The 12,402-nt window shown below is 37.4% G+C and overlaps 1 protein-coding gene across 4 annotated transcripts in view; it reads left to right on the forward strand.

Annotated features, from left to right (window-relative positions):
• The first annotated feature begins 612 nt into the window (after positions 1-612).
• Positions 613-12,402, forward strand: part of GHR (growth hormone receptor) — a 164,953-nt gene continuing 153,163 nt past the window's right edge. For all 4 annotated transcript variants that reach the window (XM_032676934.1, XM_032676933.1, XM_032676938.1 and 1 more), the window contains exon 1: positions 613-869. The gene's annotated coding sequence lies outside the window, so the exon portion shown is untranslated. The remainder of the gene's footprint in view (positions 870-12,402) is intronic.

Genomic DNA, 12,402 nt, shown 5'->3' on the forward strand with positions numbered 1-12,402 from the left:
ACATATTTTGTGTCAAAGCCACAATGCAGATGAAAGGGATAAAGACAGCATAAATATGAAGATAACGTAGTGAGCAACTGATATTTATGAAAGTAGTGGGTATCCCTGGAATGGGAAATCTGTGATCATGTTGGTTCAAACATGCCATTTACTTCATTACCCAACTCTCAGCATCTCAGATTTTCCAGGGGTGTGGAAATGTTAAACTTTGCAGGGTAGCATTTCTATCTCAACAGACCAATGAAGTCTGGAGTTCAAAACTAACCAAAAGAACAACTATGAACACTTTGCAAATAATATGATTTTTGGAATGGGCCTCTGGGCCAATCTCATTGCATAGACAATACCTCCTCTTGCAAGAAATACAATCCTAATTTCATTCAGAGAGTACTCAAACAGTGATTGTAAAGCTGAGGAGATTCATAAATCCTCAGAAAATGACCTAATTTTCTAACTCCTTGTATCAAAACAGAAGCAGCCAAAGAAAGGGCCCCTTAGAGGAAATAATTGCTTTGTGTCACACTGTGTAACCCGTCCCCGTTCCAAGGCCATGCAGGGGACATGTTGACATTGGCGGATACAGATAGGGCATATCTCCCTCACCCCTGCTCTGGTCAGACAGACAGAGACCAACTTCGGTCAGGAACCCTTGAACCCATGTAAACATGCCACAGAGCCCGAGGTGATATACTTTACCCCTTTCAAGACTTTTACTTCAGGTCCAGCAGCACTCCAGCATTGCTGTGCAGCTTCTGAACGGGAACCACTTTCCATCTGTCAGGCCCCAAGCGGGTGCAGGAACAGATGCATGGCTCCCTGGCTGCCACAGGAAATACGCCGTTGGTCTTGCCTGGAGCTGCGTAGTAAAGGTAGGAGGATGGAGATTTCTCTAGGAAACCTGGACTTAATGGTAGTCAGCATTGGAGGCTGCAGGAGAAAGCATGAAAAATCCAAACCCAGCATTTCTAGAGCAAAGGACCCATCAGGAAACTTTCTTCCTTGTTTTGAGGGCTTGGCCAGGGGGAACTGGAGGGACTGTGTTCCTGCAGTTTATCCCACTAAACCACAGTGTCCAGTCTGGCTTGCTGTTGGGGCTGAGGCTGGCACACTCGTAGTGACTGCTTGTATCTGTCTCTCCCTTCTCCAACTCTAAAATGCTCTTTTTCCTTTCTCTTCTGCTCTACAGATGGTGAGAGGAGGAAATGTGATTGGAGAGGGAAAGTTTTAATGAATCTACAAAACATGAAGTATCTCTGTAGATCAAAATATATTTGTTTTTCAGAAAAATACAAGAAGCTGAAAAAGAAGGCGTTTAAATTCCGTTTTTCTGTGACAGTCCTGTGATATGTCTAGAAATTTGACATTTGATTTTTACAATTTCTTTTTTCCTCTTTCTCCACTGAAAGTTTCCTTTGGAGAAAATAATTTCAGACTTATGTTTGTGCATAACCATTTACTCTAAGATTAGCAGCAAAAAAATGAAAATATAAATGTGATGTGTCGTATTACTTTCAGAAGAAAACTAGATGAAATGTATACCATTTAAAATTACATTAGTCTGCTTGGTAAACAGCACAAGCAACCTCTCAGTTATCTCATAATTGTATTCCACTTTGCACAGAGACAACAGTGGTTAAATAGATGGTGTGATGATATTGCATTTGAGGAAACAAATTTATCATTTTACCTGATAATCACATAATCTTAAAATTATATTCTCTAAATCAGTTTCTGGAGATGTTAGCAGTGTTAGAGCCAACACCTAACGAATCTTGAACTAACACAGGAACACACTGCAGATCTTTTTGCCTGTGCTAAGGTCCATGGTGGGCCTTCACAGGTATAGTACACTTGACATAAGGTAAATCCAGTTCTTCCACAAATGGTCACTGTTGAAACACAAGGCATGCTCAGAAATGCTGTGAATTTCTCAGTTCAGTCAAGCCTGCTGTTCTGTGTAAAAACCCTGGCAGCACTACAGCACATCCACATTTTTAAACATTACTAGAGTATTTTCATCTTAAGTATATAGAAGCTGTAGTTTCACTACACACTGAAAATAGGAGTACCTGGGTTTCATGAAGGTCTTGTAATGTGTCTGTTCAATCTAATATTTCAAGTGTGCTTTTTAAGTCTTCTCAGATCTAAATTTCCCATCTTGACAACCTTCTCTCTGTGTCAGAAAGAAATTTTGGAGAGGCAGAAAGGGATAAAAGAGATTTTATTTGGGTAAAAATAAAAAAATTTCTGATTTCCTATAAAATAAAAGAAATTTAATTTCGAATCAACACCAAATGTTTCAAAATCTGTATCCACAGTCTTAACAATTTGTTTTATCTCCTGTCTACTTAGTCCTTTTTATAAAACATTCTGTGTTTTTTTTTCCTTTTTGAAAAAAAGTGAATCAGTTTGTAAACACATAATGTCATCCCAAATTTAAAATAGTTAAAAGGCATGGTTTAGGCATGTTGAAATCAAATATTTCATTTGGGGTAATTTCAAAATTTCTTTCATGTTTCTTTTTCCAATCAAAACTGTTCATTGAAATAATCTCATTTTCATTAATATTTCAAATCTAGATTTTATTTATTTACAAAAAAATTATTAAAATTACTTATCTATAGTTATAAACAACTGATGTTCTCTGTAGAAACTGAAACTGATTTTGGTGGGATTTAGTTTCAGTCACTTTACCTCAGAATTGTTAATTTTTAGACGAGTTGGTAAATCTGAAAAATTCCGTATTCCTCATCATGAAGAGTTACATTCTATCAGAGCTCTAATTTTAGCTCTATTTTTGGATTCTCTCATTATACTATCAAATACATTTATAAGACATCTGTCATAGAACCAGAACTGAACTCTTCGGGAGGTTTTACACATCAAATTTAAAATACAGTATACTAAAAGACACACAGAATCACTTTTTTGTAATCTTCACATTTCTGTAATTATGAAGTCCTTTGAAACCTTCATAAACTACACCAATTATTTCTGACTTCAGTGATGTAGGTTGTCCTTATTACTCTTGTCTACAGTGAGGCTAAACTGGTGAAACCAAATATGCATAATGTGTGTTGCTTCTGTACACTCAGCACTCCTAATGGAATTCCTAAAAACCCTTACTCTGCATTTTACCAGGCTTTAGGAATATGGTCTTGAAATTTTGTCACAAATCTTAGCAAATGGAATATGCTTTGAGTATGCCAGAGTCTGAGAGACTCAGTTATTAATCTTCACATTACCACATTTTTTTCTTTAGCTGAGGTTTGGAAAGGATATTGAGAATTTTTCCAGAGCTTACTAACTACTTGAACAACAAGGTAGTTGCATCAGATACTCAGGTTATTTTGTGAAGCAATATTCAGGTATTGAGTAGCCAGAATGAGACCTTAAATACCTGTGTTTGATTTGGTTATTGCCTCAGAAATAATTAGTAGGTTAATTTTTCCAGACCAAAATAACACGCATTAAAATTATAAATACCAGTTTATCTTAACTACAAGCCTACATAATGCTACAGTACTACCAGAACACTTTCAGTGTTCAGCAAAGTGATATGACATTTGTCATTAACTGGTGACATTATTTTATCTCTGATTGAAATAGCTAATGCTTTGGATGTCCTTGTCTGTGCTTCTTCAGTTGCTGTTAGCAAGTTAGAAAAACTGGTATCTAGTAAATCATTGGTTCTGACTGCTCTGTGGTGTTTGGTCTCAGAGAACCCACACATCCTAAACTGTAAGTTCAATCCGATGTGACCTCTGACACCAAACGTGACAGAGAAGCCTTGCAATAATAAGAACACAGAGTAGAAGGCAGTCCCTGCCCTAAAGAGCTTATATTATAAGAAGAGGAAGTGATGTGCAATGAGTCAGTGATTGATCTGAAGTCATGTAAACAACTACTGGAAAATTCAGGAGTTTCCTATTTGCCCTATTAACTATTTTTTAAAACTCATTGTCCTCTGTTATTACTGCTATTCGAAGTAATTTCTTCTGAAACAGGAGTACCCGTCAAACGGAAAGGCCATAGTGCTTAGACTTCTCTTAAGTGCTTTGTTAAGCTCTTTAATCTTATTTTACATGTTTAATCTTAAAATTGAGATATAATTAAAAAATTAATGTATGTAATGAAATGTAACCAGACAAACAGGTAATAGCAAATTTAGCAATGAATGAACTCTTGATTCTAAATTAAAATTGAACATTTGCTTCCATTTCGGGGTAGGAAGATAGTATAGAAACATGATATATCAATTTCCAATGAGGAAGAAATGGTATTTTTGGGACACTGATTAGTAAGCCATTTTTCTGCCTAAATCTCATCTGTGGTATTTCAATATCTGATACCAGATATCTGTACATATACAGTGCCAGAATAAACACACGCTGTTGATTTTTTCTGCACTATATAGCTGGTGGTGTCTGTACAGTTATGTCTTGCGCTAATATACACTAGTCATTTGTTGTACTGCTAAGAAAAAACACTGATGAGGTGATCCCATGGATCTCAAAGCCTGTGACTCTGCTTGCAATGAGTTGAGATAAGAAAAAATCCAGGAACAGTGGAATGGGAGAATTAGAGAAAAAATGGAACAGACTGAAGACAGAAATAGATGTCATGTCACTGCTGGACAAGAACATTTCTAACTGCTTGCAGTGATTAAGAAAAAACCGTAACTGTGGCAGGATATTACAAAGATGTAGAAGTGGTCTTATGTATAAATGAAAGGGTTTTAATCACAAGTTTCGTTTTTTAGGTTACAATAATCTGCAGTTGATGAGTGGCAGACAAAAGCACCTACAGTATTATTGGTTAGATTTTCATAGAAATAACATATATTAGTCAACCTTATTTAAACATATTACAATTTCCTAGTTTTAGAGGAAATAATAATCTTTTAATTTGGCCTAAATATTCAGGAAATAGTGTTATACCAGCCTGTCCTTAATCTTCAAAAGACTGATTTTCTTGCTTATTTTGTCTAATACACAAGTGTCTCCAGCTGCAACTGAAGCTTTCACTCAGCTATGGCTTAGCTCATTTGTATTTGTGCTCAATGCTGTCATCAGGTTAAATGTTACCTCTTCTTATAATCAGCAACATTTTTTATCCTCCTGATGACCTCCCCTTCTTCCCAAACCTACAAATATGCAAAATGTAATCTTGTAATCTCAGATAATTGGAGTAATTGGTTCCAGTGTGGTTGCAGAGCTGAGAAGGGTCACATAAAACCAAAAAATATAAGCATGCCTCTTCTCTGTATGTAATCCACAGCACAAAATAACATGCATGTAATATGCACAGTAAAAGAAAATTTTACTGCTTGAAATATCTCTTTGTATTTATTCCTAACATGTAAAGATGTGAACATACATATTAGAGAAACACAAATATTAATTTTCAAAGTTTTTTGAAAGATCAAGTATACAAACAGAAGCTCTTTGTATTCTGTGAGAGTTTAAGACAGCTTCAAAACGTGTTCAGACAATATATTAACCATTTTAGAAAACCCATATTTTTCTGATGTGCAGTATGGATTTTCAGCATCTCTGAAGGACCTTGAGTTAATTTTTAAGCAGCACAATAATGGAAAACTGTGTTTTATTCTGCAGTTTCCTCATCATTTATTGTTCCCCAAAGCATTAAGAAAACATGCTGGTGCTCACTTAATAGTCCTGACTACATGACCACGTGACAGTAAGACACTTTGTGAGTCTATGGAAGGTTTATGGCCGAAACAGCTAAAAATCTGAATTGTCCCCACTCCACATACACAGCCACAAGCATGGCTACTCTACCTTCAAGAGGGGGGGTCCATATGCCACAGCAAAGGGCATCTATCAAAAAATAGCACAAATGTGTTTCATCAGTCCATTAGCTATGTTAGTGTCTCGTAGCAGTGATCAGCTCCTTATGAAGCCTTGGCCTACCTGGGGAGTTGAACTCTTTCACCTGAAGCTGGCATCTTTATTTCTTCACTACCAGCCAAAAGGCTGCCTGTAAGGTGAAAGAGTCTGCAGGCATGAATTCCTTAGGCGTGCCTGCTTAGGAAGGAACCTAAGCCCTAGGTTTTATTCTGCCTTATTTCTTGTATTTGTTTCTAGTGAGTACTATCACAGTGCTAACCACTTTTAAATTTTCGCTACTAAGATTTTAGAGGATATAAAATCTCCAGCCAGGAGGAAAGTAAAACCTTGTGCTTCATCTCACTCACAGTAGTAACTGTCCTACAGGCAGCCCAGCTCTCCTGTTGATCCTGTGATGGGTCAGACCCTGGTATTAATTGCACAGCAGTGACCATGTCACACTTGACAGAGAGTGAAACACGTCTGCAAAAGGGTCACCAAGTCACCACACATAACAACAAATTTTGTCTTCAAATGTTATATGCAATTAATCTGTGCTTATAAATACTTCTGTTTTGAAAACAAAAACAAAAACCTAAAAAACCACCTAACCAAAAAACCTTGATGATCTCTGTAGTATTTCTTATGTATGAAACACATCAACTGTTTACCGCACAAAGCTATGCTATGTGTGGGTTAGGCAGAGAATGTAGTGATAGCAGCTGCCATCCATTTCTCTGTGCCTTGTTTTATTGTCTGAGGTCATTTAAGCTCCTAGACAAGAAGACCTCTCTGCAATATTGTCAAAATGATAGAAAGGGAGATGCCAAGATGTGCATTGCAATTTATTCATAAAGTCCTAGTGATGCCATTGCTCAGCAGTACACCACATCTTTTGCCCTGTTATCTGCCGGAGAAGTTCCTTCTTTGGACATCACGTAAAAATATTAATTTGTCAGCATTCAGATATTTTGCCATGTAGCAGGTGTAGCGTTAAAGGATCGACAAGTGTGAGTTTAAATAACAGACTATGGCAATTATTTCTATTGATTGCAAGAACCCTTCAGGATCCCTCTTTTTATTAGTGCTGCAGTTGTTCCACTGTCTTGAGAGTCGTTATGACAATATTAATGACTGTAATTGAATAGTGGAAAAATACACTCATGCCTGTTCTGGTCTTGCCCTACTTTTATTACATGAGTACAAGTATCACTCAAGCATCTGCAAACTCTTGCAAAAAAAAATGTACTCATATGTCAAAAATCTCAGTCATCTGAAGGGTGCAGTTTGGTGCCGCTTATGTGCCAGGATGTTGACTCTGAAGTCTCAAAATGTTTTCTGGAAAAGAAATACAAGTCCTTTCTGCTATATATGATATGAAAAAAAAAGACCAATGAATATTTTTTATCAAGCAATATGATCAATAATGTTACTATGATAATTATCATCATGGCTGAGCTTCGCGAACGAAGATTTGGGAAGGCTTTATCCACATTTGTTACAGGCACGTTGGTGACTTATGAGGCCAATACGTGACAGACATATCCGATTGCAAAAGGCAGAACAGAAAGACTCCTTAGATGGTGTATTCCGCAAGACACGGTTCTTTCTGCGTTGCCTTTTCTCCTCAAGAGTGATCCTGCGTGTGTTCTCAAAGGCATCCGCAGCGTTATAGATGCTGTGTCTCCAGACCTCCCAATTGGAGGCCAGAGTAGACCAATTATGGTGATCAATATGGCCAAGGCTGAGATGTTGTTTCAGGGAGTCCTTGAATCTTTTCTTCGGGGCTCCTCTCTTGCGGCAGCCAGTGGCAAGTTCACCATAGAGCAAGATCTTAGGGAGGCGGTGGTCCTTCATCCTGGAGACGTGCCCTGCCCATCGCAGCTGTGTTCTCATCAGTATGGCCTCTACACTTGTGACTGCTGCTTGCTCAAGAACAGATGTATTGGTCACATAATCTGACCAGTGGATGTTTAAGATTGTACGGAGGCAGCACTGATGGAAGCGTTCTAGGAGACACAGGTGGTGGCAGTAGATGACCCATGATTCGGAACCATACAAGAGAGTAGACAGCACTATGGCTCTGTAAACACTGATCTTGGTACTTTTCTTCAAGTGTTTATTACGCCAGACTCTTTTGTGGAGTTTTCCGAAAGCACTGTATGCCTTTGCCAACCTGTTGTCTATCTCCCCGTCAATCTTACCATCCGAGGAGATGAGGCTACCTAGGTAATTAAACTGCTGGACTGATTTGAGCACTGATTCGCCAATGGTGATATGGGGATGATGGAAGACTTCCTGAGGTGCAGGTTGATGGAGAACTTCTGTCTTCTTTAAGCTGACTTCATAACTGGCATAAGTTGAATTTTCTTCTAAACTGTGGTAGCTGAATTTTCTTCTAAACCTTGAAATTTTTTCTTCTAAACCTGGAGGACTGGAAGAAAGCTTTAAATTAAGTCTTTGAAGCAGAAATACTTACAAAAAAAAATTAGCTGTCTTGAAATTCCCTCTTCTGGTTTCACCAGCGACTAACATATTGCATGGTTATAGACATGTAGTTATTGAATATTCAGATGCAAACTAACCTAGACATTATAAGGCCTGAATTCAGCTTCATCATAAGGATTGCAGAGTTTGGGCAACATTCGTGTTTTAGGCGTAAATGGGCAGTAACTGTTCATACTGACACTGACACATATATATATGATAAGAACTATTCATTTTAATAGACATTCTTTCTAACATCTTGTCAGTTGAATACTGTATGACATCTAATGGAGAATTACGCAGATTAAAGTAAAAGAGGAGGTTAGAAAGCAAGTCCTTTTTCATCCCTAATAAGTCTCTGGATACTTTTTCTGTCTTTAAATGAAGATTCTTTTAATGCCCTCGAACAGTCATTGGTGTAAGCAGAATAGTAAAGTTAGTCAAATATAGACGTGTCTGGTTCTGTAAAGTGTGTATTCCAGTAGGAAAATGTTTTAAAGCAAATAGAAACATATTAAATAATATTTGCTATTCAATTATAAGTAGTATCAATGTGTTTCTATAAAAACAGCATAAAATGTTCAATATATTAATACTGTATATTATATACATCACATATATAATTACATAGTAACATAATAATTAATTGAAATGACTACATGAAGTAAAAGTACATGAATTAGGCAGTTAGTGTTAACTATGCAGCATTTTTGGTTAAGAGATTATACGTAAGGGTGCAGCTTTTTTGTTTCTTTATAATACTGATTACTTACTCTGAATTGGTGAAATTTAAGAAGTACCAAAATGAAGTCTGTTTAACATTTATGTCATCCAGTGTAGTACAGTGATAAAGAAAGTGATTTGGCAAAACACAAGCACTTCTGTTTTTCAGCTGAACAAGTCCCTTAGCTGCTCAGAGGAAACAATTTGGACCTTCTCCTTAGTCCCCCAGAATGGGTACTTCTGTGTTGTGAATGTGAAGTGCTGAGTAGATGACACAATGTCACAATACTTATTTTTGTCACTTGTGTGACTTCGTCACACTTATGTAATCTGAACCTTGTATCCAAAATGAAATGAGCTATTCTCTCTGATGTTTCTTACCATAGGATCTGAGTAGCCTACAAACATAAATGAGTTGGCCACCTCTGCTCCCTGATGTGGTATTTTGTAAACTTTATGAATATTTATCCCAGCATTTACAGAAGCAGCCTCTAAACTAAGTGCTTCATTACCTGAGTTCTTCACTGGAGATGCCTGAAATCTGTCTAATAGCCACCCACCACTCATGGCATCTACTGGCTTCAGCTGTACTGACTTGTCAGCATCTAGAAATTCAGACTCTGGCTGTCTTGAGCTGGAGACCCAGAACACAGGGAACATACCCTTAATGGTCCAGTGTGGTTGTTTTCTTAGTACAAAATGAAAATCCACAAATCTGCAATCTGGAATCAATGTGCACCACGATCTGCACTAATCCCCACTTTAGTAAGTTTATAGCTATCTGTTTAAATTCCTATTGTTAACCTCATCCCTTGAAATACTGCACGCAATTCTTTCCTTTTTAAAAAAATAGTGCAACCCTTTCCTAGGGACGGGGTGTGCCATTCAAGTTGAATTTTTTACATATGTGCCCTATAAATGCCAGTGTGTCAGTCTTCTCATGTATAACACCAAAAGATATCCAGAAAATTCAAGACATCTGCTGTGATTAATGTCTATTTACTTATTATGCGAGCAGAAGTCAACAAACATATACTTTAATAAAGATTTTTTTCTGCATTAAACCAATGTGAAGAGTTAAAATATTTTCATTTTCTATTGAAGGAATCATGATTGCCTCTAGCTTCCAGTGCATATCACTTCCATAGAAAATGCACTTGATTATAAAAGATTATAAATACTTCACATTAGAAAGAAAATGTTTTTTCATGGGACAGGTCCGACAGAACTTTTTTTTACATCCTCTTTCAGTTGAAGAAGCATTAACTAAATTTTAATTTTTCATCTTTGATAAAGATAGTATTTTAAGATTTTCTCCTGATTTTGCTTTTGTTTTTACTTAGGTTATTTTTTTTTAGTTAATACACTGTCTACCCTCATGGGTTTTTTTTAATCTGTTAGCCTGAAAACTACTAGAATCTGTATTTCTGACAACAGTCAAATATCAGTTATCTGGATTACATACTATTTATGTGAATTATGGAAAGACTGCTAAGGTCTGGCATAAGCACTATTCCACTTTATATCACACCAGTTTACCTCCTGGACCAGTGTGACCACCATCCTGCAGCTAAATAGACTAGAAACAAAAAATCCTGGCAGCTTCAACCTGGTTGCCAGCAAGCCCATCCAGGTCAGGTGCTTCCTGATCTCATTTTGAAGACCAGAACTCTTGGAGAGTACCACGTGGAAACACACTCCACCTAAAAGCTCTCTGGGTCCCAGAAGCTTGTGAAGTTTGATGTAAACCCCTGTGAACACCTGACCTGCCTGGGTTTAGTAGAGTGTTGAGTCCAGCAACAAGTCAGAACCCAGCAGAGCAATGCTGATCCCGGGGGACAGGGCTGGCTCCCGCAGAGAACATCATCTTCCATGTCCGTTTTCCTCTGAAGACTCATTCCGTGCTTCTACTTATGGTACCTGAGTCTCAGCACTTTCTGACTTCTAGGAGGAACTGCTGCCTTCAATGCAGCATCAGGGCACATGCTAGATCTTATATTTTCATGGTGTCGTGCAATGCCAAAAATAACAAGCACATCCAGAGCACCACAGCAAGCACATAAGTGCATTATAGTTGCTCTGTGCAAGGCAGATGAGGTCAAAACTTGTTGTCATTAAGCTAGAGCTAAAAAAGACTGCTTGTTTCCTCGTAGAGACATTGGTGATACTTTGCACTACATTGTCTCTGAGCTATATATCCTTCCTGCAGTGCACTCCTGCAAATAACCTTTGTTTTTGATCTGTAGATTATAAAAGGTGTGGCTATATATTCTGAATTTATATGTCTAATTTACATGCTAAGAATCACGATTCAAAGATGCCTACATTCCTCCACAGGCTGTTACAGAGAATTTAGACTCTTGAATGTAAGTGCTGGGTATCAAGCAAGCAATCAAAGTAACTGAAAATAGATGGTATATGTGTTTAGCAGAATGGGGTTCAAATCTCACTATGCGCTTATATTCTATTACCCAGAAAATTTCTTCAGAAATAATTATATGAAATTTATTAGAAGAAAAATTCAATGTTGAAAGGAAATGCCAACTCGCTGTTCTCCTTACTAGAGATGTTCTTCAGTACAAAGTAAACAGAAGTAGAACTACTTTATAGCTACCAAAGTACTCAATCTGAGCAGAGACCCGTTTCAGGGAAGAGTCCACAAGTCTTGGCACTTGTTGACATAGAGGAGAAGTGAACAGCTGTACCAGACATCACTTACATGCCAGATGTGCAATAACTTAGGATAATTTTGTTAGAGAAAAAATAAATTATCAAGTTGAAGTGATTGTAGGACTGCAGCTCTGGACACTTACAGAAATTAAATTTTTGACAAATATTCCCATAGACAAATGTTGCTTTGGCAGCAACTGCAGCCAGTAATGGTAGGGTGAAAGATCTTAAGACAAGTAAAAATCATGGCCAATACTGTCCATTTTTGAAGAGTAAGTTTTTATTCCCTCTAAATGTAAAGCACTAAAATAGTCTCCTGGAAGGTCTGAAAGAGCTCACATGTTGAAGACCAACAGCAGTTGGGGAAGTGCTCTGGCAATGATGACAGATGTGGGTAGGAAGGCAGCAAGTGGTGGTAGAACTGAAGAGCAGCAGTACAAATAACAAAAGTTACCTTTTACCCAGCAATACATGCCCTGTAGTTCCACATACTGCAGAGCTTAACTATTTCACATACTTCTTAGCTTGGATAAAGAGGTTAGCCTCCATTTGGACTGCTGCCATGAGAGAAGGTTAGTAATAATGACATAACCTATTTTGTAGATTAATTTTTTATCTCTAAGTGGTTTATTGTTTTATTGTGTTTCTTTGTCCTCTTATTGAAGTTATG

The sequence above is a fragment of the Chiroxiphia lanceolata genome, chromosome Z (genome assembly GCF_009829145.1).
Source record: "Chiroxiphia lanceolata isolate bChiLan1 chromosome Z, bChiLan1.pri, whole genome shotgun sequence".
Lineage (NCBI taxonomy): Eukaryota > Metazoa > Chordata > Aves > Passeriformes > Pipridae > Chiroxiphia > Chiroxiphia lanceolata.